This window comes from Mauremys mutica, chromosome 6 (assembly GCF_020497125.1).
Source record: "Mauremys mutica isolate MM-2020 ecotype Southern chromosome 6, ASM2049712v1, whole genome shotgun sequence".
Lineage (NCBI taxonomy): Eukaryota > Metazoa > Chordata > Testudines > Geoemydidae > Mauremys > Mauremys mutica.
In genome coordinates, this window is record NC_059077.1 from 76,260,361 (window position 1) to 76,286,865 (window position 26,505).

The 26,505-nt window shown below is 42.0% G+C and overlaps 1 protein-coding gene across 3 annotated transcripts in view; it reads right to left on the bottom strand.

The window, feature by feature from the left end:
• Positions 1 to 26,505, bottom strand: part of MARCHF3 (membrane associated ring-CH-type finger 3) — a 108,220-nt gene that overhangs the window by 74,164 nt on the left and 7,551 nt on the right. The window contains exon 2 of one of the 3 annotated variants that reach the window (XM_045022206.1): positions 12,185 to 12,222. The exons of the other annotated variants lie outside the window; for them this stretch is intronic. The gene's annotated coding sequence lies outside the window, so the exon portion shown is untranslated. The remainder of the gene's footprint in view (positions 1 to 12,184; positions 12,223 to 26,505) is intronic. 3 annotated transcript variants of the gene reach the window in all.

The following is a 26,505-nucleotide window of genomic DNA, read 5'->3' on the forward strand; positions in this document are numbered from 1 at the left end:
ACATTTCAAAGGTTTACAGGACGGGAGAGAACCCCCACGTTATCCTTCACCTGAGGAGACACAGAAAACTAGCATCTTGGACTTCATGGGGATCCTAACTAAGGGCTTGGCTACACTTACAAATTTGCAGCGCTGCAGCAGGGTGTGAAAACACACCCTCTGCAGCGCTGCAAATTGCGGCGCTACAAAGCGCCAGTGTAGTCAAAGCCCCAGCGCTGGGAGCCGCGCTCCCAGCGCTGTCTGTTATTCCCCACAGGGAGGTGAAGTACGGACAGCACTGGGAGAGTTTTCTCCCAGCGCTGGCGCTTTGACTACACTTAGCGCTTCAAAGCGCTGCTGCGGCAGCGCTGCCGCGGCAGCACTTTGAAATGCAAGTGTAGCCAAAGTGTAAAAGTTAGTCAGCCAGGGCTGGAAAATGAAGATTGACAAGGAAACTGCCTTGAACAAAGGCTATAGCTTGTTCAATTAGATTCTAGCCATTAGAAAGCCGCTTTTTACTTTTGTTTCTACCCCTTTCTATTTTTATCCTGTATATTTAAAACTCACTTTTAGTTTAACAAACATATATTTAGCACATTATTTAAATAAAAAGAAAACAACCCAGTGTTTTGTTGAAGTGATTGTTAACGCCAGTCAAGATAGTAAGCTCCTGCTTCTGTCTTTAAAAAAAAAAAAGGAGCAGTGAACTTACTATCTTCTGTGAATGTACAGTGATAGGGACTGTACATTGCAGAGAGAACCCTGCAGAGCCCAGTGGCTGGAGTTAATGGATTGTTACCTGCTAGGCAAGGTTTAAGCTGGGAGAGCCTTGGGAAGGCAGATGTCAGGCTGATGTATCAGGGAGTTGTCACCAGGGGCGGCTCTAGCAATTTCGCCGCCCCAAGCAGGGTGGCACGCCGCGGGGGGCGCTCGGGCGGTCGCCGGTCCCGCGGCTCCGGTGGACCTCCTGCAGACGTACCTGCGGAGGGTCCGCTGGTCCCGCGGCTCCGGTGGAGCATCCACAGGCATGCCTGCGGGAGGTCCACCGGAGCCGCCTGCCGCCCTCCCGGCGGCATGCCGCCCCAAGCGCGCGCTTGGCGCGCTGGGGTCTAGAGCCGGCCCTGGTTGTCACACAGCTGCAGCAACATTCCCACTAGTTGAGAGAGGTGCATAGTGTCTTACAGGTCTGGGTATCCTTAGCAACTTGTCACACACTGTAATGGAGATTTTAATCTGTGTGATGGCCAGGGCAGCTTCAGGCACCAGCGCACCAAATGTGTACCTGGGGTGGCAAGCTGTGAGGAGTGGCCTGTCGGTCACTGTGAGGACAGCAGTCAGGCTGCCTTTGGTGGCATGCCTGCGGGAGGTCCACCAGTCCCGCGGTTTCGGTGGAAATTCGGCGGCAGGGACGCCGAAGGCGTGGGACCGGCAGACCTCCCCCAGGCATGCCGCTGAAAGCTGCCTGACTGCCATGCTTGGGGCAGCAAAATACATAGAGCCCCCCCTATGATGACACAGGTTCTCACATTAGCCAGGAAGGGGTTAAAAGAGCTCACCTGGGCACAATCAGCTCTAACCTAGCGCAACCTACCGGTATGTCTCTACTGCAGTTGGGCGTGAGCCTCCTAGCCTGGGTAGATGGGTGTGTGTAGGCTGGAACAAGGGCTGTACCAGGGGAAAGGATTGTGTCCAGACTAGGAAGGCATCTAGTCTTTGAAAAAAAACTTATTGAAACATCTCTGAGGGTGAGGTTTTATCTGTATTCAGTTTTATTACTGTACTGGGCTTAGACTTGCATGTTTTATTTTATTTTGCTTGGTAATGCTTTGTTCTGTCTGCTATTACTTGGAACCACTTAAATCCTACTTTCTGTATTTAATAAATTCACTTTTAGTTATTAATTAGCCCAGAGTATGTATTAATATGGGGTGGGGGTGGGCAAACAGCTGTGCATACCTCTCGATCAGTGTTATAGAGGGCAAACAATTTATTAGTTTACCCTGTATAAGCTTTATAAAGGGTAAAACAGATTTATTTGGGGTTTGGACCCCATTGGGAGTTGGGCATCTGAGTGTTAAAGACAGGAACACTTCTTAAGTTGCTTTCAGTTAAGTCTGCAGCTTTGAGGCACATGGTTCAGACCCTGGGTCTGTGTTGGAGTAGACTGGCATGTCTGGCTTAACAAGACAGGGTGCTGGAGTCCCAAGCTGGCAGGGAAAGCAGGGGCAGAAGTAGTCTTGGCACATCAGTTGACAGTTCCCAAAGGGGTTTCTGTGATCCAACCTGTCACACCCCCTCCATACATGTAAGGTCCGTGTTAGTGCCATGCTGACTCCCAGCACAGCCATGGCAAGGGAGGCAAATGCAAGAGACAGAGAGGGAGGGGAGAAAGGGAGTTAGCTTTAGTGAGGCTCTGTGGCTCCCAGGACAGCTGTCTGGAAACAGGATGGTGGCACAGTGCCAGGTGTGCTCTGCAATGGCAATGGAGCCTGAGAGGGCAAGGGGGTAGGGACTGCAAGACCAACCTCCACACATCTGTCCTGCACCTGGGCATAAGTGGGTGGGGCTGGGCACCCGATGAAATCAGACCAGTACATAGTGCCCCCCAAAGAAACTCCCAACCACTCAGATCCTTGTGCCCCCCCCAACAACCATCTCATGCCCCCCCCATGGGGGTACATTGTTTGAAAACCCCTTTGCTAGAGCACAGGCTACAGCTGTTTGGTATTTACTCATATGCCTTACATCACTAATATTTCTCAATCTGGTCTTCCCACTTGACATTCTGAATTCTACAATTATTATAACTTGCAGCTCCTGTCCTACAAAGTCACTACATATCTTTTCATGGTATGTCTCTACTTTTGCCATAAAAACTTTTAATAAGACTTCCAACCTTCTAATATTTCATATTTCACTTTCTACTTCTCAGCAAAAGTTTCTTTTCTCCCAAATAACTTGCGTTCTCCTTTACTTCGTCCTTTTTCTATTCCTGAAAAGTTTTAAAAGGACATCTGCACAGACTCAATCAGTTGCTGTTCCTAAAACACGGCCACATGCTTAGTCTTTGACAATTACTGTCATTCAAAGCTAATCAAGATCAGACCTTAGTCTGGATTTGGTCTTTCCTAGCCTCAACCCACACTATAGCCTCTTGTGTAGCCTGTTAAGCTAGTGGAGTAAAAAAGGCAATAAAACCCCCAAAACATTTTTCCTCAACTTTTGGGGCATTTTTCATACTGTTTTTAATACATAAAAAGCATGTCAAATGTTTTGTGAGGCATTTGCAATGACTATGTGAGCATATAATGCACAAAACTTTACTTCATGTAAACCTGTTTTCTCAAATGTCCTCAAACAGAACAAATTAGACAGGAGCCAATCATAGGTTGTGCCTCACTCTTCCAAATAACTCCAGCTTTTTAAACAAAGTCTAATTACTGCCCAAACTACTTTACCATCTGACTACTTTTAATTTACAGGTGTCTTGTTTAATAGCTCAACGCACTTAGTTATGAGGAGCTACAAAAAGAATCTGAATAGAGTAACAAAAATAAGTAAATTCTTCTGAGCGGGAGTGTAATTCCCTTCAAAGCTAACACAAGTCAACATGGGCATTCAGAAATGGCTACACAAGGTCTGTGCTGCAAGTACATGAGGTCAAGGAAACACAGAAGTAAACTATAATTAATAATTGCACAAGTGTTTCAATTGTTTCCCATCTGTGTAGATTTTTCCTCCTGCTGATGGAAAACCATCCAAGTGTTTTCAGCTACCCACCATGTTATCCTGGAGGCCCCTCACTTCAGTGGGCAAAGCCACCTTAACCCTCATAGCCATTAACACAGCAATTTTTCTTATAGCTGAAAAGGGTTAGATGTGAGGCCTCCATTAAGACAACTGCTTTGTGGCATGGCTAGCAAGAGTCCTATTGAGAACAGAAAGACAACTGCAGCATTCTCCACCCCAGACAATAAGTGCGCCCCTTACATTAAAGGATATAACTTTTTAATGTATTGTCTTTTCTAACAGGAACAAAACAGTGCCTGTCTGACAGCTCTAGGTGTCCTGTACAGCAGTTAAAATATCAGATCAGACCAAATTTATTACACAAACAGCTGTCCACTCTCTCCAACACCATAACAAGCCCAATTTGATGATAAAATCAAGTCATTCAGTCTGAGCAACTGACTAAAGCAATATCCCATATTACCTCAAAACTCCACTCTCTTCATGTCCTCACTCTTCCCAATTTCCCAGGAAAAAGCAGAGCCTGCTATTTTTGTTTAGTATTCTATACTGCAGTTGCAGCCAGAGTTCTCAGTTACAATCTGGGCCCATTGTGGTAGATGCTGTATGTCACAAAGGTGAATGCCTGAGGGCTACAACCATGAAAAAAGTATATAATGTATTTAAATTGTATACTAGCTTTTCACTGTGTTTTGTTTTTTAAAAAAATCCCAAAGCCTTTCTAAGTGAGGCACCGCAAGCCACAACAAAGTGAATGGGAAAGACTTCTTTGCTATCTGGAGTATATCCGCTATACAGGTTGGGCAAAAGTCAACATGGTTTCTGTAAAGGGAAATAATGTCTTATTAATCTATTAGAGTTCTTTGAAGGGGTCAAACAAACATGTGGACAAGGGGGATCCAGTGAACATAGTGTACTTAGATTTCCAAAAAGCCTTTGACAAGGTCCCTCACCAAAGGCTCTTACGTAAATTAAGTTGTCATAGGATAAGAGGGAAGATCATTTCATGGATTGAGAACTGGTTAAAAGACAGGGAACAAAGGGTAGGAATAAATGGTAAATTTTCAGAATGGAGAGGGGTAACTAGTGGTGTTCCCCAAGGGTCAGTCCTAGGACCAATCCTATTTAACTTACTCATAAATGATCTGGAGAAAGGGGTAAATGGGGAGGTGGCAAAGTTTGCAGACGATACTAAACTGCTCAAGATAGTTAAGACCAAAGCAGACTGTGAAGAACTTCAAAAAGATCTCACAAAACTAAGTGGATAATGTGGATAAATGTAAAGTCATGCACATTGGAAAAAATAACCCAACCTATACATACAAATATGATGGTGGCTAATTTAGCTACAACCAACCAGGAAAGAGCTCTTGGAGTCATCATGGATAGTTCTCTGAAGACGTCCACGCAGTGTGCAGCGGCGGTCAAAAAAGCAAACAGGATGTTAGGAATCATTAAAAAAGGGATAGAGAATAAGATGAAGTATATCTTATTGCCCTTATATAAATCCATGGTACGCCCACATCTTGAATACTATGTACAGATGTGGTCTCCTCATCTCAAAAAAGATATACTGGCATTAGAAAAGGTTCAGAGAAGGGCAACTAAAATGATTAGGGGTTTGGAACGCGTCCCATATGAGGAGAGATTAAAGAGGCTAGGACTTTTCAGCTTGGAAAAGAAGAGACTAAGGAGGGATATGACAGAGGTATAGAAAATCATGAGTGGTTTGGAGAAAGTGAATAAGGAAAAAAGTTATTTATTTGTTCCCAAAATATAAGAACTAGGGGCCACCAAATGAAATTAATGGGCAGTAGGTTTGAAATAAATAAAAGGAAGTAGTTCTTCACACAGCGCACAGTCAACCTGTGAAACTCCTTGCCTGAGGAGGTTGTGAAGGCTAGGACTATAACAGGGTTTAAAAGAGAACTAAATAAATTAAACTAAATAAAAGAGAACTTCATGGAAGTTAAGTCCATTAATGGCTATAAGCCAGGATGGGCAAGGAATGGTGTCCCTAGCCTCTGTTCATCAGAGGGTGGAGATGGATGGCAGGAGAGAGATCACTTGATCATTACCTGTTAGGTTCACTCCCTCTGGGGCACCTGGCATTGGTCACTGTCCATAGACAGGATACTGGGCTGGATGGACCTTAGGTTTGACCCAGTATGGCCATTCTTATAGCCTTATAGGTTTGTCTACATAAATATCACTGGTTGGTAAGTTAATGTAGAAAATTAATTTATGGATTGGAACTGCAGGCTTCACTTGCTTTCCCTTTCTTGCTTTAAATCTAGCAGCTGAGCCAGCACACATGCTGGTAACTTATTTGAAATCTACAGCTGCATGACCTAGATTCTTGGACTAAACAATATTGCTTTTTTGTATGTAAGAGCATAAAGACCTGCTTAACTTATTCTCTCATGCACCCAAGATTGACTTGGGGCAGCGAAGGCATCAGGAAGCTGGTTTCAGCTCCCTGACTTCGAGGACAGATCTGTGCTGACCCCAATAGGACAGCAGCTAAGGAACTACTCTAACTTCTGACACTAGAACAGACCACATGCCAGTGGAGGCTAATGGTTCTCTCCTCCCACAATGTGTCCCCAGGCTGTGCCAGCTTTCCATTAATAGGCGAGAGTCCTGTGCCAGGGGAATTCCCTGTTGGCCATTTGCAGCCAGAGTCTTACACACTCAAACATTCTTCAACAGCACATGAAAGGGAAAATAGTTAAAATAGTACAAAGTAATTATATGACAATAGTACAAAAAAAGGGACAGGATCTCAGTTAGAATCTGGTCCCAGTCTTCTGTACAACCTTAAAATGAGTTTCCATGTGACCTTTTCCCAAAGATAAATATGAAACTACAGATGTTAGAACACTGATCTCAGGTGCTCATTAATAGAAACCGCAGCACCCTGTGTCCCATCTTACAAGGTAGGCTAAGTTACTTGCTCGATGGGAGGCTCCCCCATCTCAGTGGCAAAAGGAAGTGATGGTGGAAATTCAATCTATGGAACTCTTCTTTCTGTCACTACTGACCCAATACTCTCACATAGCGCTAGGAGGCAAGGTGCTGCCTGAGGTCTTGCCTACTAATGGACAAAGATCAGGGAATTTTTCATATGAATAGGGGTGTGAACCCTGGTGTTGTGCCCAACCTTCAGTTTAGACAATTACTTTCACTTACCACAATTCCCCTGGAACTAAAACTGGATATAATATTCTTAATCATTTTCTATCCTAAACTGCTGAGTTCTGTTGCTGTGAGCTGTTAGACAGTTCTTGTGTTTCACACAGTGGTGGCCGAATTTCAACAACAGGCAATTCTAACACAGCATTTCGTAAAAACTTTGGGGGTTCTGTGGGTTGAAAAGGTGATATATAAATGTCATAGTGGTAAGAAAACAGGCATATCCTTCCTTTACTTTTAGTGAGTGCCTGTGCTATTCAGTTCTTTGAGAAAGAATGGCAGTTCTCCAATACACCGTTGATACTGTTTGGCTTGCATCATGCAGGAAGTTTTTCTTTTTCTGCTTGTAACAGGTCAATATTTAGTGACTGGCAACACCTAATTCTAATGGCGAGCAAGCCTAGCACTGTCAGATCGAGATAAGCCTAGCACCTTTTCCCTTCTTGTAGGAAGGGAAGGAGAACTTGGTTTATTTTGTCTTAGCCCTTAAAGGGACGGAATTTAAAATGTTTTGTTTTGTTTGTTACTTTTAATGAATAACTGCAGTCGGCAAGGCGTTTTACAGTTTGTTTCCCATGTCCAGTCAACTAGGCACCCAAAACTAGAGGTACCTAAAATCAAACACCACTTTTGAGCATTTTGATCTTAACCTTTCTATGCTTCATTTTACATATCTGTAATTTGGTCTAATATGTAGCGCTCTCTCAGTGGGAGTCAGAGGCTTACATAATTTTTGGTTGTTATACAAATGTGAAGTGTTGTTTCTTTCTGAATATGAAGTGGATATGCCACTGATAGCTTTGATGAGCTATTACACTTTGTTCACGATAAGACACTTACAAAAAGCCAAGAAAGAAAAGACTAGCTCAAACGCAGGTATACAATATCTAAAACTACCAAAAGGCTAGTCTTTCAAATGCTCAAATTAAATAAAGACAACTGGGGCTAACTTACATCCCTAATCTTAAGGAAAGCTTAGAGAGACAAATTAATCCAACTTGTTTAAAAGTGGCTGTTTAAATTACTAATAAACTTACCTAGTTGCTTTTTCATAAACAAATAGATACAATGAGCCAGATTCTCCATTGTCCCTGCCCTGTGTGACCATTTAAATATAAGTGAAAAGTAGGTGTAGGGCACTACTAAAATCAGAAGGCAGTGTTTCTCACACACGTGGCATATGTTTAAATACTATACAAGGTACAGAGTAACAGTGGATTGGGCTCCACATCTTTATTTTGGTGCCTTCCCCTGCTCTCAATTTGGCTACTTTTGGTCCACATGAAATATTTTTTACTCAGATACATCTGAGTAAACAAAGTACTCAGTGGGGATAATCTACAGATATTAAACTCTGAAATTTGAGCCTATAAATAAGTTTAGTTCCTCCTATATACTTCAATTATGATTGGTTGGTTTGCATTTCTGCAAGCAACATGTCTTCATTTTAAAAAAAAGTATAAAGACCATATGCTGCCTTTGATCCATTCATATAACTCACTGATTTTGACAAGAGTTGTGCTATAGAGAGAGAACAGGATATGGCTCAGAGTTCCATGGTGGTTTGTTTATCTGTTGTGTGTTTGTTTTGCTAAGAAGGGAAACAATGTACAGGTCAAAATCTACACTTCAAGTGAAATTTACACTTCAAATCAAACAGCAGTTTCAAAATCTATTGTTTCTGAAAGCATAGATGGGCAGTTAGGAGCCACACCTGGATCTCAACTTGGCCCTAGTTTAGGGGGCTCAGGCCTAGGGTTTTGGTTTGTGCCCATTTTTGTTCTTCATATTAAATGCAGACTAAGCAACCCAACTATGAATGTCAGTAAATGGCTGCTTGCTAAATATTGTAAAAACTGAACAAACCAACACTGCATTAGCCATGACATGGCACAGATTCATCTTGGCTTCTTCCTTTTGGTTTGAGTGAAGGATTTGGCTAGTAGTACTGATCAAGCAAACTAAACCATAAAACATTACATGAGGGGGGGGAGGGGAAAGAGAGGGGGAGAATACTATTGGCATGAAAGTGTTGTTGGCAATAGCACAGCATCCTCATATATAATTTTAAACAGCCTTTATACTATTGCCTAAGCTTTTTATACTCTAACATAGTATAAGCTTGCATTTATTAAATAAAAAAATTAGCAGCACTGACAACTTCTTCCATTATTGTCTGTTTCTTTCCCCTGTATTCATTAGCTCTGTATTATTTTCCTTGGTAAACATATTCCCCAGTGACAAAATGTTTAGCACTGTGCACTTTCAATACACCAGGCTAACATAACTACCATAAGATTCTTCAATATACTAACTTCCATTCAGAATTGCTCCACAGATCATGCAAGTGGTGGGTTTTTTTCATGCCACGTGGAATATAGAGACACTTCACTTACTGTGCAAACATTGATGGTTCTAGGAAAACTATTTACTAGGCATAAAAGAGAAAGGGGTCCTATACTGCACCTACCAAGCAGTAATGAAACTGTTCAAATCTTATCTTATCTTGCATCAGACTAGACAGTCAATACAAGCACCCAATTATTTTTAACTCTGAGTGTTGTGCAAAATTAATCATCCTATTTGGGCCTTTTTATAGATCGACTCTAGAACTTTAAATCAGAGATCCATAATCAATCATAGAATCATTGGGGTTGGAAGGGACTTCAGGAGGTTAATTGTCCAACCCCCTGCTCAAAGCAGGACTAAGCCTCAGACAGCTTTTTACCACAGTTCCCTAAATGGCCCCCTCAAGGTTTGAACTCACAACCTTGGGTTTAGTAGCAGGCGCGGCTCTACAAATTTGGCCGCCCCAAGCAGTCATGCCCGGGAGGCGCCCCCGAGCCGCGGGAGCAGCGGACCTCCCGCGGGCATGACTGGGAGGGTCCGCTGGTCGCGCGGCTCGGCTGGATCTCCCGCAGCTGCGGGCGGTTCGCTGGTCCGGCGGCTCCGGTTGAGCTGCCGCAGGCATGCCTGCGGGAGGTCCAGCCGAGCCGCGGGACCAGCGAACCGCCCGCAGTCATGCCTGCGGGAGGTCCACTGGAGCTGCCGGCCGAGCGTCCCCTCCGCAGTCATGCCTGCGGCAGGTCCGCTGCTCCCGGGGCTCCGGTGGACCTCCCGCAGGCATGACTGCGGCAGGTCCGCCGGCCCAGCCTGCCGCCCCCCCGGGAAAGGGCCGCCCCAGGCGGGTGCTTGCCCCGCTGGGCTCTGGAGCCGGCCCTGTTTAGTAGACCAGTGCTCAAACCACTGAGCTATCCCTCTCCCCTCAAATGCAACCCTCTCTTTACCTAACCTGTCATGTGTGTGCCAGAGACTAATTAGTCTTTAAACTGGAATTTTAATTCAAGGACTTATAAGCAATACTATATTTCTGATTCTGTATGCAATTCAAAGGTTTCCATAAAACTCTACTGTTCTCTTTCGTACTGGTAGTGAATCATGTACTATGTTCTGAATACCACGGAGTAGAAAATACATTAGCACCCACCTAACTTTTATATTTTTGTTCAGGTCTCCTAAAATTTTGGTTAGTCAGCACCTGCTCCCTTTTGATGCTTCAAGCATGCACCATGTTGGTGTTATGATAGGATATGACAGGACCGTAAAGTTGTTTTGAGGATCAGTTAAGTTACTCTTTTAAAAAGGATGCATTTTTCATGTTTCTTTATTAGTTTACACCCAAAACACTGAAGAAAAATAATAGTATTTGAAAACATGCCAAGTATTGTTCGTTCTTGCCTAATTCCCTGTATGCTAGCTCCAGTGAGGACAACGGATTTGTTTAGTTTGATGTATTTAACAGTGTGCCCATCTGGAGCTCATCTTGCACATGTGCTAAGAGGAAATAATAAAGCCTACAAATTAGGACCAAAGTCCTAAATGTGAAATCCTCTCAAACTAGGACTTCCCATCCATCCAAGACAGCCTGGGGAAAGAGCAAATGTCTAAAAAATGCTTACTCAACATTTCCTTCCTTCAAGTAATAAGGTCTATAAATCCAACTATGAATCTGCAGACTACGGGCAGCTCTAGGCAAAACTCAGAGCTTTCAGTCACTTGTGCAGGGGCACACCCCTCCTGCCAAACTTCCATGGCTATGAAACTGTCCCTTCTAACAGACTAAATTCTTATTACGAGTAAAACAGTTTTCACTATAAAAAACAAGAGGAAGAGAACTTTATTATTCATTTAGCAGCTGTATAGCAACCCCTTATCATGGGCAGGATGAGTTAGATCTGTGGACCTAATAGCTGAAGAAAGGAAAATTTTCCAGGAAGCATGCATATATTTTCCAATTCATCAGCCCCATAAAGGTCCAAAGATCCTACAGCAGGACACAACTAGGGAGATATATATTAGGCAAAACTGTTCTAATGTAAAAATTCTTAATGTAAATCATTTCTGACTTGCTGAGGCACTAGCACTTGCAATCTTGTTCTCCCAAAAACAATGGCTTGAGCATCAGCTCTGAAGTATTGTATGACGGAAAGAATACACTGAGGATGAGATGGCCACCCTGCAGTGTTGTTTTTGAGTGTCTATCTTTGTGTGTCCGCCCACATGGCAACTACTTCTCGTGGGGAATGTTGTGCAGGAGACAAGCTCTTTACCTTTGATATCCTGAATATAAACCATCTGATCTGCCTATCAAAGGCTTTGAAAACTTTTTTTTGCCCCTTTCAGCCAGGTGATAGAGCATGAGCATTTGTCCCCTAATGCTTTAGTTTTGTGCAGGTATATTTTTAGCACTGTGGATATCCCAGGATGTACCAAAACTTTTGGGTATGATGGCTTGGGACAGGAGTAATGCTGTCTACTGTAGTTTACTGGATATATAGCTGACTTTACATGCTGCATTCATCTTGAGAGCCTCTTTGTCAGCATGAAAAATGCAGTAGTAGGGCTCTATGGACAGCTTCTAATTCCAGCACTCATCTGACTGACATGAAATTACTGGAGTTAGACGTACTAGTAGCATGTGATGCTAGATGCCCTGAGGTTGTAGAGAATGTCAAAGATGATAGAGTGAGAAGATAGGGAGACAAAAGAAAAATGAGAGAGAAAACGTGCAACAAGATAAGGCAGAACCCTAAGAAAAGCAGGACAATGACATTTTACTCAACCAACAACAGAGTCTCAGCAGAAAAGAAGAATGGCTTCAAAAAGGCCAAATCGGGAAATAGTAGGAATGAGTGCAAGGAGAAATTATCTTTTTAAGGTAATAAAATAAATTGAGACCCGATTTAGTTTTGAAACTGACCTCTGTTTTTCATTGGATCAACAATGACTGCTTCAGACCTGTTTGCAAAATGAAACTTGATTATACAGCCATGTTATGCAAAAGTCAGTGATACAGCACAGTTTGTTTGACCCATCCAAATATATACCAAACCATTTATTTTCGAGAAATGTCAGCTGAAGAGAGAAGGATAGACATGAGAGGAGGATATAAGGGCAAAAGAAAAAAAACAGCTGGTGTCTGAGACTACATCACTCCCTCAAACACATAACATTGGGCAATTTATTCATCTCCAAATGCCTCTTTGCTAGTGACCATTCAACATGGCAGTGCTTAATTTCTATAGGTACATCATATATCCTACCAAAATAAGAGTTTGCAAAGTTGCCCACAAAGAATCTGATCCAGCACCATTGAAATCAATAGCAAAACCAATGGTCAGGATCAGATCCCAAGTGCCCACCAACTCCTCAATGCGGTGGAAAAGCAAGTTTCCACAGTACAATTTTACTGGGCACTGGTAGTGCCTGTTACTGTTAAACTCCTTCTAATTCTTCCTTTTAATTATTCATAAATTCCTTTTGTGTTTAAATTTTCTATGCTTGCACTCACTCAGCCCTTTTTCATGGGGAAGTCTGAACCACTTTTAAGTTTTGAAATTGACAGATTAAGAGGGAAAAAATTCTTAGTTTAGTTTGCTCACTTTGGGGTCAGTTTCACTGTTGGCAATCTCTTTTGTCATATGTTTTGGGGTGCTGTACACAGGAACACAAGAGGAAAAAATATATATATTTTAAAATAGGAGACTGTTTGTAAACCCACAAAAATTGAAAGGATGTTCAAGGGCAGATGCACTATCTGCATTTACCACTAACTCATTTTTAAAAAAGAATGTTTCCAGTTGACAATGTCCCATTAACAAAGGTTATTGTGAAGGACAAATTTCCCCAAGCCTATTCTAATGGAGGCTTCCTGTCCCACTTTAAAGGTCTGGTTCTGGTTCTTTGGTTACCTGGGCAGCTGCCCAAATATAAAGAGGTGAAATGCCATAGAGGAGGAGAAGTAACAATTTTTGTAATAGATCATCTGGACCACAAACAAAAACTGCTCACTTAATGAGGCACTCTGTATTGCTGACCTTACTTGTATTCTAATACACCGCTGCAGACACACACATTTGAAACTCTGATCGCTCACTGAAGTGTCATTACTCTGGTCTTTTCCCAGGCATAAGAATGCAACAGAAAAGTTTTGATGTGTGAATTTGTTAATCTCCAGGAGTTTGCTACATCTTAAAATTCCTTTGGAAATAAAGAGCTCCTCCTTATCAACCCTACAAACTCTCAGAAGACAGTGGACCCCTGGGTGGGAAACCCTGCTCTAGGTCACCTGGATGCAATTAACTGATGGTAAGGACTCTGCTGAATAAATCCTGAGAGGTGCTGAGCATCCACAAATCCCACTGAAGTCAACAGAACTTGCAGGTACTCTGCACCTCTCAGGATCGTGCCTACATCTTTCAGAACAGTATTTTAACCTAAGTCTGGTTTTAACAATTCATTAGTATGGAATCACCTTGTCTTCGATGATTCTAGTCACAAACACGGGGACCAAAACTGTTTTTTGTGTGTTACATATAGATAATTTGAGAAGTAAAATGACTGAACAACACGCTGTCAATTTCTTAGGATTGATTAAAATTGTTTACTATATGAAGCAAAAAGAAAAAGCCATGACTATGGGTTTAGTGTCATGATTTGATCATCTAGGCACAGGAAACAACAACTCTCACAGGAAATAGTTGTGAAAACCTGGTCTTAGCCTTTTGCAATTATTATACTGGAAAGCACTCTGACACAAATCAATAGTGCCCATTTCAATATACTATATCCTTTTATTTTTAGAGGTAACACTATGTTCCTGCAAAGATGTGTGTGTCCACATAGACAGTCTCAGACAGTTAACATAATTCAATGCACAGATTACAAATTAGGAAGAATTAACAATATTCTTTTTGTAATAAGAAAGCTGACCAAGCCCATAGTCTATCTTAAAACACAATATACTTCTAGTGAATACATGAGAAGTCTCTCTTCCCCATGTCCTGCTCCTGCTTTGCTCACCCTCACTTCTTTGATTTTTTCAAACTTCTGGATGGTATGAGCAGGTTTTTCTGTTTCCAGACCTGCACAACAGCCTTCATTAGCTTTTGGCATTCCCTTTAGTAGCATATTAAGTTAGAGCCTGAGAATACCAAATCTGTTTGAAGTGGTTTGTTATCTGACACTGTAATGAGTAACAATGCATATGCAGGCCTTTACCCTTTGTTAGCTCTGAAGCTGCATTTTGTTCTTGTATTTCAAAATCTAGCAGCATTTTAGGAGAAGGTGACATCACTGCATGCAAAATTACCACGGAACCACTACAGAATTACTTATCTGATTAAAGTATTATATATTAGTAATGTAATTAGAATGAACTATAATTTCCCTACTTATTCCAGCTGACCTAATAATGTATTGAGTGGCCTCGAATAGTGGCCTTGTGGATGAGTTCAGGAAAGGCTTTCGGTGTATGGCATCATGGAAGAAGACCTAGAAATTGCTGTGTGAGATGTGGGCAAACAGTGTAATGAGTCAGGCATAAATAGCGAGGATGTGAGGCTGATGTAAAACAATACAAAATGAAGATAAGTAAGGAGGAAGAGGCTTTGATGGAAGTTTAAACTCCATCAAGTGGAGGAATCCAAAGAGTGAGGTGACAAGATCGAAGCAACGTGTAGGGTCAGGGAAACAGCGAGAACAAAGTTGGAGTCATCAAGATGGGAAATAAAGGACCGAGCAAGCATTTTAACTGTAGGGTTAGAAAGAAAATGGGGAGTCTTAGAGATGTTGTGGAGGAAGAACTGGAAAGATTTGGGCACTGCTTCAATGTTTTGGGCAAGGGAGAGGCATAAGTCAAAGTGAATTCTTAGTTATGGGTCTGTGACAAAGCTGTGAACTGTGAGAAAGAATGGGGATAATGGGGAAGGCTTGAAGGGAAGATAAGGCGTTTTGGACATGTTATGCTTGAGTTGGCAGAGACATCCATTCTGGTGCTCTGTACCTCGGGGGGGGAGGACACCCAGCACCCCCATGTTCATCCTTGTAAAATGATTGTGTGGTATCCAATGCAAAGTCTGTCATGTTGGGTGTCTTTGGAAGGCTCATGATGCACTGAGCATTGTTGTTATAGTGATGTTATAGTAATTGTTGTTACAGTAATGTTCTAGGTTATAATTTCATGTATATAGTTACGAGGCTGAAAATGTGTCTTCAAGGCTTAAAATAAGCCCAGGCAAAAACTCTCCAAGAGCAGAGAGGCAGTTCACACCTCATCAGGGCATGTATGGGGCAAACCCAGCCCAGCCTCACTGGAACAAAGGACACTGGCCTAGGCATGGACAAAAGGAACTGTTGGACTTTCGAGTGAGTCTCCCCTCTTCCTTTGGTCAGTTTGGGACTGTGATGAGGTAATGCTCACCTGACTCTGAAGGGGGCGGGGACAAAGCCAAGAGGGAAGAAAGAACATGATAAAAGGGAGACATTTGCTGTGCGCGCTCTCTCTCTCTTCCGCCTCCATCTACAGACATCACCATGAAGTGACTGAAGTGCTGAACAAACGGGAGAGCCTGGCTGAATCACTTAAAATCTATCTTTTATGGTTAATAAATTTGTTTGTTCATTCTACCTGAAGCAGTGTGTTTGGTGTGAAGCGTGTCAGAGACTTCCCTTGGGATAACAAGCATGGTACATATCAATTTCTTTGTTAAATTGACAAACTCATATAAACTTGCAGCATCCAGCAAGCATAACTGGACACTGCAAGACGGAGGTTCCTTGTGTTGTATCTGAGACTGGAGATATTGGCTTGTGTCGTCTGGTTGCAACTAGCCGGGAGCGGCTTACATGCCAGATGCTGTGCATGAGCAGCCCGAGAGCGAGGGTTCTCACAGCAGAGCAGGGTAAGGCTGGCTCCCAGAGTCAAGGATTGGAGTGACCTAGTAGATCACTGGTCTGGATAACACCAGAGCGGAATGTCACATCCGGAAGTGTCAGAGAGATGGGCATTCTGTGTAATGCAGTTTGGTGACACTGATGGGAGATGAACTCCAGGGAACATGTAACTAGGACTGGGTGACTGAAATACTAGATAATACTAACTCCATACTCAATTTGGTAGAGACCAGGGAGAGGGTAAGACCTGGAAAGAGGCTCTTCACCAAGGGAGCTGGGAAGGCAGCCCAGGAGGGACTATGATGAAGAGACTTAGAGATGGGTGAGAAAAGAAGGAGCCCTGAGGGTAAGAGATGGTGAAGAGATAACTGGTGAGCTGTGGAGAAGAGTGAAGATTCTGACATGCAGTAGTAGGGACTGGCCCGGTGAATTATGAAACTAGTCTTGTCTTTAGGACCTACTGTGACCCATGGTTTAGGGTCCCAGAGCTCCAGCCCCGAATACAGGGAGGGCTGGAGCTCCCTGATGATCCCACCTAGTGGTGGTGACTGGTGAGAAAAATCTCCTGCAGGAAGAGGGAAGGACTGAGGGACTGCTTAGCCTAGGAGACTGTGTTCTGGCAATGGCCAAGGATGTTCTTTGTTTTGGGATTTCTGTTTAACCTGAGGACACATGAACTTTTGCTTTGGCTGGAAGGTCAAAAGCACTGAAACTGCTGGATGTAAAGAGAGAACTGTTGGGTAAACTGAGGCAGTTACACTGGTGAGGTGATGCTATGGAGAGGTCAGGGGTGGAGGGTGGAAAGAAACTGAAACAGAGTTGCTAACAGGACTAGAAAGGGACTGGGAGAGAGGCTGAAGGCATCAAGAGTGGGAGAAAAGAAGTTTCATGTCTCCCATGTAGATCTTTGGGGACTACTTGAGCAGAGGTATGTATGTGAAAAGCAGTGTGGTAAAGTGTTGCCCAAAATAAGCTTCTACAAATATGAAAATATGAACAGGGTTTGTGGATGGATTATTGGAATTATTTCCATTCATCTTTGGTGGTGCTGAGGTTGGAAGTCTGGTATTGGGAGATGCCCTACTTCCAAATACTCTGATCTGATTTAGAATCCCTCATCTTAGCACAAACCGAAAGCCAGAAGTGCAAAAGTGTTCAAATTTCTAACCATTGCCTTCCCTGAGGGAGCAGAGCCTGTTCCATCATTTTAACAGCTTTTCCTACTTTGTCACCTTCATCCATTGTGGCACAGATTTTTCCAACACTAAATACCTCCAGCCAACAACAGCAACTGTCTGTTTTTATGACTGGGGACAATGTCAGAGGCTGTGGGAGGTCAAAAACAACTAATCAGCTATTAAAGAAATATTTCCCTGTTGTAAAAGTTTGAAATGACAGCACTAGTGTAGTTTAAAGAAAAGTTACAGCATAAGTTACAGATGGAATTAGTTACTCCTATGTAGCAACTTTTATATCACTTATGGCTGATAAAAATGTGAGTATGACAGGCATATTTGTACTATCGTTCATAAAAGGAAACCCCAAAATACAAGTGGATAAAATACTTAAATAACCACAGTTATTTCAAATAGCTACATTATATGTAGACATTAGATATTAATAGGCACGCTAGGGCAACCATTGATATTATGGATTAGGAAACCCTTATTTACACTATGTAGGCCAGAACAAATATTAACTAATCTGTGCAACTATTAGTCACTCATTTATTTCATTCTCACAGAACAAACAGGCTTTTTAGCTATTTGTTAAGTAACTCTGTTTTTACTTGTTGAAAGTAATAAAGCTCTTTCGAAGGATGAAATCTTGGCCCCACTCAAGTCAATGAATCTTGCTGCTGATGCCAGTGGAGACAGCATTTCAGGTGTGCTTTTTGCACTGTTTCACTCCTGAGCGGTTTCATTTTATTATCAGGTTTGAGGGTGGTTCACAATGATTTTTCTTTTCTTCAAATTAAACTACATCAATGCTGTTCCCTGCACCACGTAGCAAAGGATGCTGAAGGGCACAGAAACGGATATCCTCCCAGAAGACCAATCACATTACCCCCCATAATGAATTCTCCAATTCTTTTGCATAGCATCAGAGAGAATGTGGCAAGGCAGCATACAAACTCAGGGCAGTGGAAAGGTACAGTACAATAATAGCATACAAATGAGAGCAGTGCCAGCCCCACCCTTCCTATTTTCCTCCAAAAAAAACTTGTGTGCTAAAAAGTCTTCAAGGCAAATGAGAAGTAAAACATCACTGCCTCTCTGTGATCTATACCAGAGTCTAATGCCATGCTGGTTTCTGTGAGAACTCAGCCCACTTTCTTTTTTTTAATTCAACCATAAAAAAAAGGATCGGGCTGAGTTGGAGGTCGGGCGGGGTGGGAGAGGAAATCTGGTTATGTGTTTAATCTTATAAGATTATGGATTTGAAAGTTAACTATGAGGTCACTTGCCCCAGGAAGCTTTCCTACTAGTAAAATGTCCTCTAAAAGCTTCTTTAAAAAGGATATAAGAGAATAAAGCATTTAATCCATATAACTACCTCTGAAAATGGGAGCCTAGAAATTTCTGTAAGTTACTGCAACAGCTACCAAACCAGCTGTGCAGAGTACCCTACATTTATGAGCTTAGGTTATTTCTGTTCAGGACTTTGTTTAGTGAGTGAATGAATACTTGCTCTCATAACAGATTCAAATTCAATCATCACTGCATGCCTCCATCTACTCATCCAAATAACCCCGGGCTTTTTGGGCATGTATTCAACTGCTTCATCTAGCACGAGGAGATGGTTTCTATCGGTATCCAAAGTAAGCCTCAGTCTGGCACCAGTAAATGTGGTATTAGAAGCAGATCAGATTCAGAAAAGCTCTGTTTTGCTCCAGCATTTTGCTTAGCAGTTACAAGATTCATGTTTATTTTGGTTTTTCTTAATAACAAGTCTTTCAAGATGCACATTTCTCGGTTTCTTTTCGGCATTCCTGTAAAAATTTGGAGATACACTTCCACAGAACTGTATGCTTTTTCCTTTCTCTCTGACACACAGGCCAACTTACAATCCATGATAAGTGAAAATTTAAACACCATTTTTAGCACATTTTATTTCCAAGGGTCACACATCTTCTTTAAAAAAAGGAGAGAGAGAGAGAGAGAGAAATCTGGTCAATAGTCAGGGGGATACAATCATTAAACAGTGACAAGGAACTGTTTATATTCAAAACACTGGAATTCATTATTACACTTGGGCTGCACATTCAGGAGGGAACAGGAAACATTGCAATAAAACAATGTGTCAGTAAGATACAAAAACCAATATGCTGGGCCATCTGAGTCAATATGGTCAGTAAAGGTAGCTAAATTGGAAAATATTTTATTCTGTTTCATGCAAATAAGTGTTTTTCCATCAACAGTAACATAAAGCCACTGATTCTGTAGAGTATTCGTTAAGTAGGAATTACATTTCTAAAGGGTATAGCAATGATTTCAGATGATAATACTGTGCACTTATACAACGCCTTTCATCTCCTAAGCACTTCACAGCACTTACTAATACATCCTGACAGTATTCTGAGGTAGCTCAGTTTTATTGTCCCTATTTTAAAGATAGGTAAACAGAGGCAGAGAGATGAAGTGACTTACCCAAAGCCACAAGGAGAGCTGATGTCAGAGCTGATTACAGAACCTTGGATTCTCTAACTCTTCTGCTCATACCACTAGCCCATCCCTCTCCATCTTATATAATATCTGTAAGTAATTTTTGTACAGGCAATTGTTCCTGTACAACACAATGAAAATATTGCTGTCTAACTAAGATTTTAAGACCTTGGCAGTGAACAAGCCAGGATGACTTACATTTTCTGATTGAGGAATTGAGTTGTCTAGACACAACCGGGGATGATGGACTGAAAGGGTGATCTTGCTAACACTGTGAGAAACTCAGTCCATGGAGTCTTTCAGTTACTCACAATGGACAGTAGAGTAGAGGGTGGCAAGATGTATCAGTTTGGCTTCTAATCTTAACTGTGACATTTCCTGTCTTGTGTTACACCATTAAGAGTGACTTCCTTGTTCAAGTCGAACATGGGATTTTTCAAAGCTCAAATCTGAAACTTGAAAACTGCATTCCATATTCGATTACTCTTTGCCAGAAAAGTGTTCTGACAAATGTTAGCTAACTCTGAATCCAAGATACAGGCGTCTTTATGAAAGAAGTGTTTTGCTTTTGCATTACTGAAACTTTATATGTGGTTATAAATGATTCTCAGTAATCACACACTCACTCTCTCATTATTTCCTTTTTTTTTGTTTGTTTGTTTACATTTACTAATCCATAAGGGAGAAATAATGTAAAATCCTATAAAATATAATACAGAACCATAACTCTTTGAAACAATTCTGTTTGGTTTAAAACAAAATGCCAGCCAAAAACAAACAAAACCCATTGTAGAAAGGAAGATCTCCTTGTCTCTTTTCCAGTTTAGATTTTTACAGTACTGTAGAACCCTATTAGTTTCATTCCCATTACATTCTAGAAGATTTTTCTATAAGGAATGTTATCCCAAAGCTGAAAACCAAGTTGACACTCTGAGAAGATCATATCTCTGCTATTTATTTTCACTTAAATAGTGGGTTTAAAATGACATGTGATGGATACAATACATTACAAGCACGGTGTACAGGTATAGATTAGCTATTGTGCAGTCACTGAAAACTTCCTGATTCCTAACGCACAGCACGGCGCTGCAGCCGGGAGGACAGAGCAGCGGTGGTGCAGGATTGCTACGGGGAGCGCGGCGGCCGCAGGAAAGGTGGAATAGGTAGCAAAAACATTATACCAAGAGACAAAAACGTAAAACACACATTTAGCAGTTACTGAAAATCGAAACGAAGACCCTAAAAAAACTACTTTTTTTTTAACTTAATCACTGGAATGAAAAAACTTTGTATTGAGTGCGAACATCTGAACTATTACTATTAGTGGAGAAGTCTAGCTTAGGAATCGTCTTCAACATTTTTAATGCAAAGTTGAGCAAGAGCTACCTTTTCTGAAGACTTTACAAAATTTATACTGATTGCCCAACTAAAGCCAACTTTGAGTAGACTTTAGTAGGTATTCTTGCTAGCTTTGATCCAGTCCTTAAATGAGTCGAGAAAGGACTACTTCACTCTGAATGAACAACACTGTGTACTTCCTTGTCACTGCCACTGGTGAACAAGTAAATCCCTCAACTCTCCCAAATCTTCAAAACAGATGGAAGCAGCCTGCCATATACCTATTAAATGAATTGCAAAAACTCTACAGCCACTCCAGCTCTAAAGCAGCTGCTTTTGTGAATCATAAAGGAGCTTACAAAGCACAGTATTCACACACAGAAAAGCACATGCCCAGCTCCGGCTGTACCAGAAGAGCCTCACTCATATTACTTGAGAAGTATTTCAGCTATGCATGTGTAACTATTATGGATTCTTTCTAATTGCAACTGCTTCTGCTATACATTTTCTATACACTCATGCTGTTTACCATCAACATAGCCTTGGGAGAATTTTTCTCTGTTGAACCATATGCAGCTCTCTTACTGCATTCACCCATATATACACATATACATACACACCCATATATCTACACACACACACCCATATATATATATAATATACATATATATACACACACACACACAAAAAATGTGCAAGCTGAAGCCATCTTTAGCAAAAACAAATTGTTTTTAACCACTTCTCTGATGTCTATATGTCTTTTCCAATGTCATTCAACAGGAATATAGGAAACTATATTTTAAATCTGTGTATGTTACAAGTATTAATGGTAGTGAACTCTCCCCAGGAAATGTATACAAAGAAAACTGTGTTCTAATAGCCTTTTATTGAACTGCCTCTAATATGACATGAATATACAATAAAATATTTAAGGTACACCACTACCTCAATATAACGCCACCTGATATAACATGAATTTGGATATAATGCGGTAAAGCAGTGCTCCGGGGGGGTGGGGGTGGTGCTGCGCACTCCAGTGGATCAAAGCAAGTTCAATATAACACAGTTTCACCTATAATGCGGTAAGATTTTTTTGGCTCCCAAGGACAGCGTTATATCGAGGTAGACGTGTATTTTGAAATAAAATAAAACAACATGATGTCTCTCATTATATAAACTAACTATGGGCATTTGAACACTGCATCTCTCAGAAGTTGAAGGTCTTATCCCACTTCTATTGAGGTCACTGAGAGGTCTGCTTTTAATGAAGAAGAGGGTGGTTCACTAAGCACTCCCATCGGGGGTGCCCTGACTGACATGGGTAAGACACTGCCAGTAGTCTGTACAGCCCTTTTTGGCAACTCACCCAGGAGGGTGAGTGGGAACAAGACGACTCAATTTCTGTCAGGGTTTTGGAAAAACATATTTGCTCGTCCATTATTAAAACTGATTTTAGGCTCCTAGTTTTTGTAGAATAATTAAGTAAGAAATCAGCTTATCCTTCTAAGAAAAAAAGATATTTCCAGAAGAATAACTTGTGAGGAATATGACCTCTACGCTTAGAAAATAATGTTAGCTTCTTACCCTCAATTTATAGAACAGCTCTTTTAGCATTACTGCTAGATTCAATTGTTCAGCCCTAATTAAGATATTAGAAAAACAGAACATTACAAGTGAGCAATAAGCTTAACATTATTGGTATTTATTCATGTAACCACATGACAATGTGATGAATTGAAGCTATCAGTACAACTTTTGAATTCTGACTGACATTGCGAAGCTGTATTTTGAAAAACGGCTTTATCATCTGTGTCTATATGTATGTGTCTGGCCCTAGAGCAGATACACCAGACAGGGACAACAGGAAATATTAACAGTTAACAACTGTATTTAGACCTCACAAATGTTATGCTAAAAAAGTTGGTTCCTCTGGAGGGAGAGGGGAAGTTATGAGCAGTGGAAACTTACCAGGAGGAGAATAAGAGAGACCAAGTAGGGTTGCAATAAAGAAACAGAGAAATAGGGGGAACCAGATAGGAAAAGGAAGTGTAGGGCAAAAGAGAGAGCAGGGTCACAGAAGCTGGCTGAGGGGCTCAAGCAGGGAGAGGTCACCCAGCCTGCAGTAGCTTCATAGGCCAGGGAAGCCCTGACCACTTTCCTGAGCTCAGATGGCCCCAGTACTCGGGATAACCCAAGGGACTCAGATCCCAGCCCCAAGGGTGCCCTGGATTGGTGAGGAAACTGAGGCAGGAACATGCATTTTGTGTTTGTTGCTTTGTATGATCTGAACTCCTCTGTACTTGACATGATTAAGAGGAAGTCAGGAGTGCAGGCTCTAGGCGGCGCTTACCTCAAACAGCTCCCAGAAGCAGCAGCATATCCCCCCTCCAGCTCCTAGGTGGAGGCGCGGCGCCGGCCAGGCAGCTCTGTGCACTGCCTCATCTGCAGGTGCCACCCCGGTAGTTCCCATTGGCCGCAGTTCCCGGACAATGGGAGCCGCAGAGCCAGCACTAGGGCAGGGGCAGCGTGTGGAGCCCCCGGCTGCCCTTACGTGCTCAAGGGGGATATGCCGCTGCTTCCAGGAGCCATGTGGAGCCACAACATGCGTGGAGCAGGCCGAGCCCCGACCCTGCTCCCTGGCTGGAGCTTGAGGGCCAGATTAAACAGTCTGATGGGCCAGACATGGCGCGCATGCCGTAGTTTCCCCACCCCTGCTTTAGCTCCTTAGTACATACAGTACCATAGCCTCTTTCACGTATCCTTGTTCTCTTTCCCATTCAGTGCTGATTATCAAAATATTTGGGTGTAATTAGGAATATATTTGATGACTGGTGCACTCCTCCTGTCTGCTTTCTTCAGGGATGCTAGAATTCAATGTCAGGCATTATATTTCACAGCTGGGCAAGAGAGTGTGAGATGATAATGCTAGCTTGTGACATAGGTGAAATCAAACTGTCTGACTTCAAGAGGAGAAAGCTGAGATTTGGGAGACACATATGTTGGTAATCAGCAATTACAAGAAAGGAAATACATCCAGTGCCCAGCTAAATAGGAGTTTGCAATAACATATGTATTTATTAACGTTTATGTAACTGTGGTCTGTATTTAAAAGTTCAGAAATGGTTTATAATAAATTGCCTGGCAGCAGCAAAGCTACAATACCACAGCAAAGTTAAACTTAAACAAAATTTATTGGCATTGGTATAGGGCCTGGAACAGTGCTCTAAGTACTAAGCTATTTGCCACTGATGTGGGAATTTTCTTCATGCTACTCCCATGATGTCAAGTCTACTCTCAAATCCTGCAAACAGAATGCCAATCCTCACTCTCCTTTTTCTATATGCTTAGAGGCAAAGATAGCAATAGTTGTGGACAGAAAATCATACATTAAAGATTGTGAGTGCTCAGATACTAGATTAATGGGGGGGGGGATTATACCTTTTATTTGCGGAACAGGTAGTTTACATGTTTAAAAAAAATTGTGGGTTTTGTGATTGTTTTCTTTTTTAAATATCCTTCTCTCTCCATACTCATCACCACAAGAAACTCAAAACCCAGGCTCTCAAACAATAATCCCACTCCATGGTGCCCCGTATCCCAAGGTCAAGGTTGTGTTGATCAAGTGTCTTTGTCACCAGAGTGAATTCTGAAGGTGTATAGCCTGGAAGCAGAGCTGAATGGTTTTTGCGCTGAGATATGTTTGTTTCGTGGCTAAGAGCAATTAGATTCAGACTGGACATCCAACTTTGGGTGGGACCGATCCAATTTAAGAGGGGACAAATGAACGTCTCTTTGACTTAGTCCAGTTTCACTCATTCTGGCTCTAAATGTACTGGAGGAGACTAGATTGTAATATACGAGATGAACATGGGAGAAAATTTCCAGCTCATTCAATAATAGGTAAACTTGCCTCTAAGTGACACAGCATGATATGGACACATCACCTAGTGCTCTAAACACGATGTGAGTTGCTCACTGAATACTGGAGTCTCTTAAATCTGTCAGCTGTCTTGGAAACAGTTAGTTAAGAGACTTGTTTGAATACTTGGCTAGAATACATGGGGGGGAGGGGACATTCAGTCTAGAGTACTGGTGTTAGAGTTCCTAGAGGGTGATGTTGGCTAACTGTTCACTTGCCTCAATGATATGAGAGGGAAGCTCAGAGAGAATGCAACTGAGATTGACAGACGGCCATGGGATTAGGAAATCAAATTACCACAAAACAGCAAATTGGTCCAATCCTTGCAAAAAATAGCTATCAGGAGAAGAGACCAAAGGAGGACCTAAGTCTGCTGTTGTCATAATAGTATAGTAGAACCTCAGAGTTATGAACAAGCTCCATTCCCATTTAACCCAGTACTGTACTGTATTTGCCTTTAAAAAAAAAAAAAAACCTCTGTTGCTGCCTGATTGTGTACAGTGCTTCTGGTTCCAAATTAGATGCGTGGTTGACCACTCAGTTCGTAACTGTGATGTTCCTAACTCTGAGGTGCTACTGTATCCTCTACTACACCAGTTTCATCTACCCATGTCAGTTTCTCACAAAAGTATTTCTGACTTTTTCCATGCTGTCTGTTACATATGAGATGTGCTCCCCGCCCCATAAAGCCATTACCCCTCTCCAAGTCCCATCTGTACCATGACACCTGGTAACTGTAATGACTGTGTGGTGTTTTTCTCCTCTCCATGTGGCACTTATCTTTTTCAACTGGAAACTCCGAGGGGCATGGACTGCCTCCTCAGATGAGTTCACAGTATCTAGCACAACAGTGCTTGCTCCTACTGGGCCTCTGTATGTTATTGTTTATATATAATAAAGACTTACAAAGTATCACACTGCTGAAAGGAGAAAATGATTAAGAAAGACAGCTGTGCAGAAATAAAGTGGGACAGGGGACATAAGAGAAACAAGGTTTGCACAAAAATTCTATTCACATCAGTGGGGGTTATATTGTGGGTAAAGAGAGATGGCCCGAACTCTGTAGTCCAGCTCATAGACTAACTAAGAGAATTAATTTGTCCCTCTCTCTGGCACTGATGGGGTTTTCCCTAGACCAGGGGTTCTCAAACTGGGGGTTGGGACTCCCAGGGGGTTATCACCTGCGGGGTCACGGGCTTTCAGCCTCCACCCCAAATCCCGCTTTGCCTCCAGCATTTATAATGGTGTTAAATATATAAAAAAGTGTTCTTAATTTATTAGGGGGGTTCGCACTCAGAGGCTTGCTATGTGAAAGGGGTTACCAGTACAAAAGTTTGAGAACCACTGTCCTACATGATCCTATAGGAATTTTGGATCCCAGCTACTCCTGTTTTCCCAGGAGGTGGCTAAGAGTGCCTCACTTCA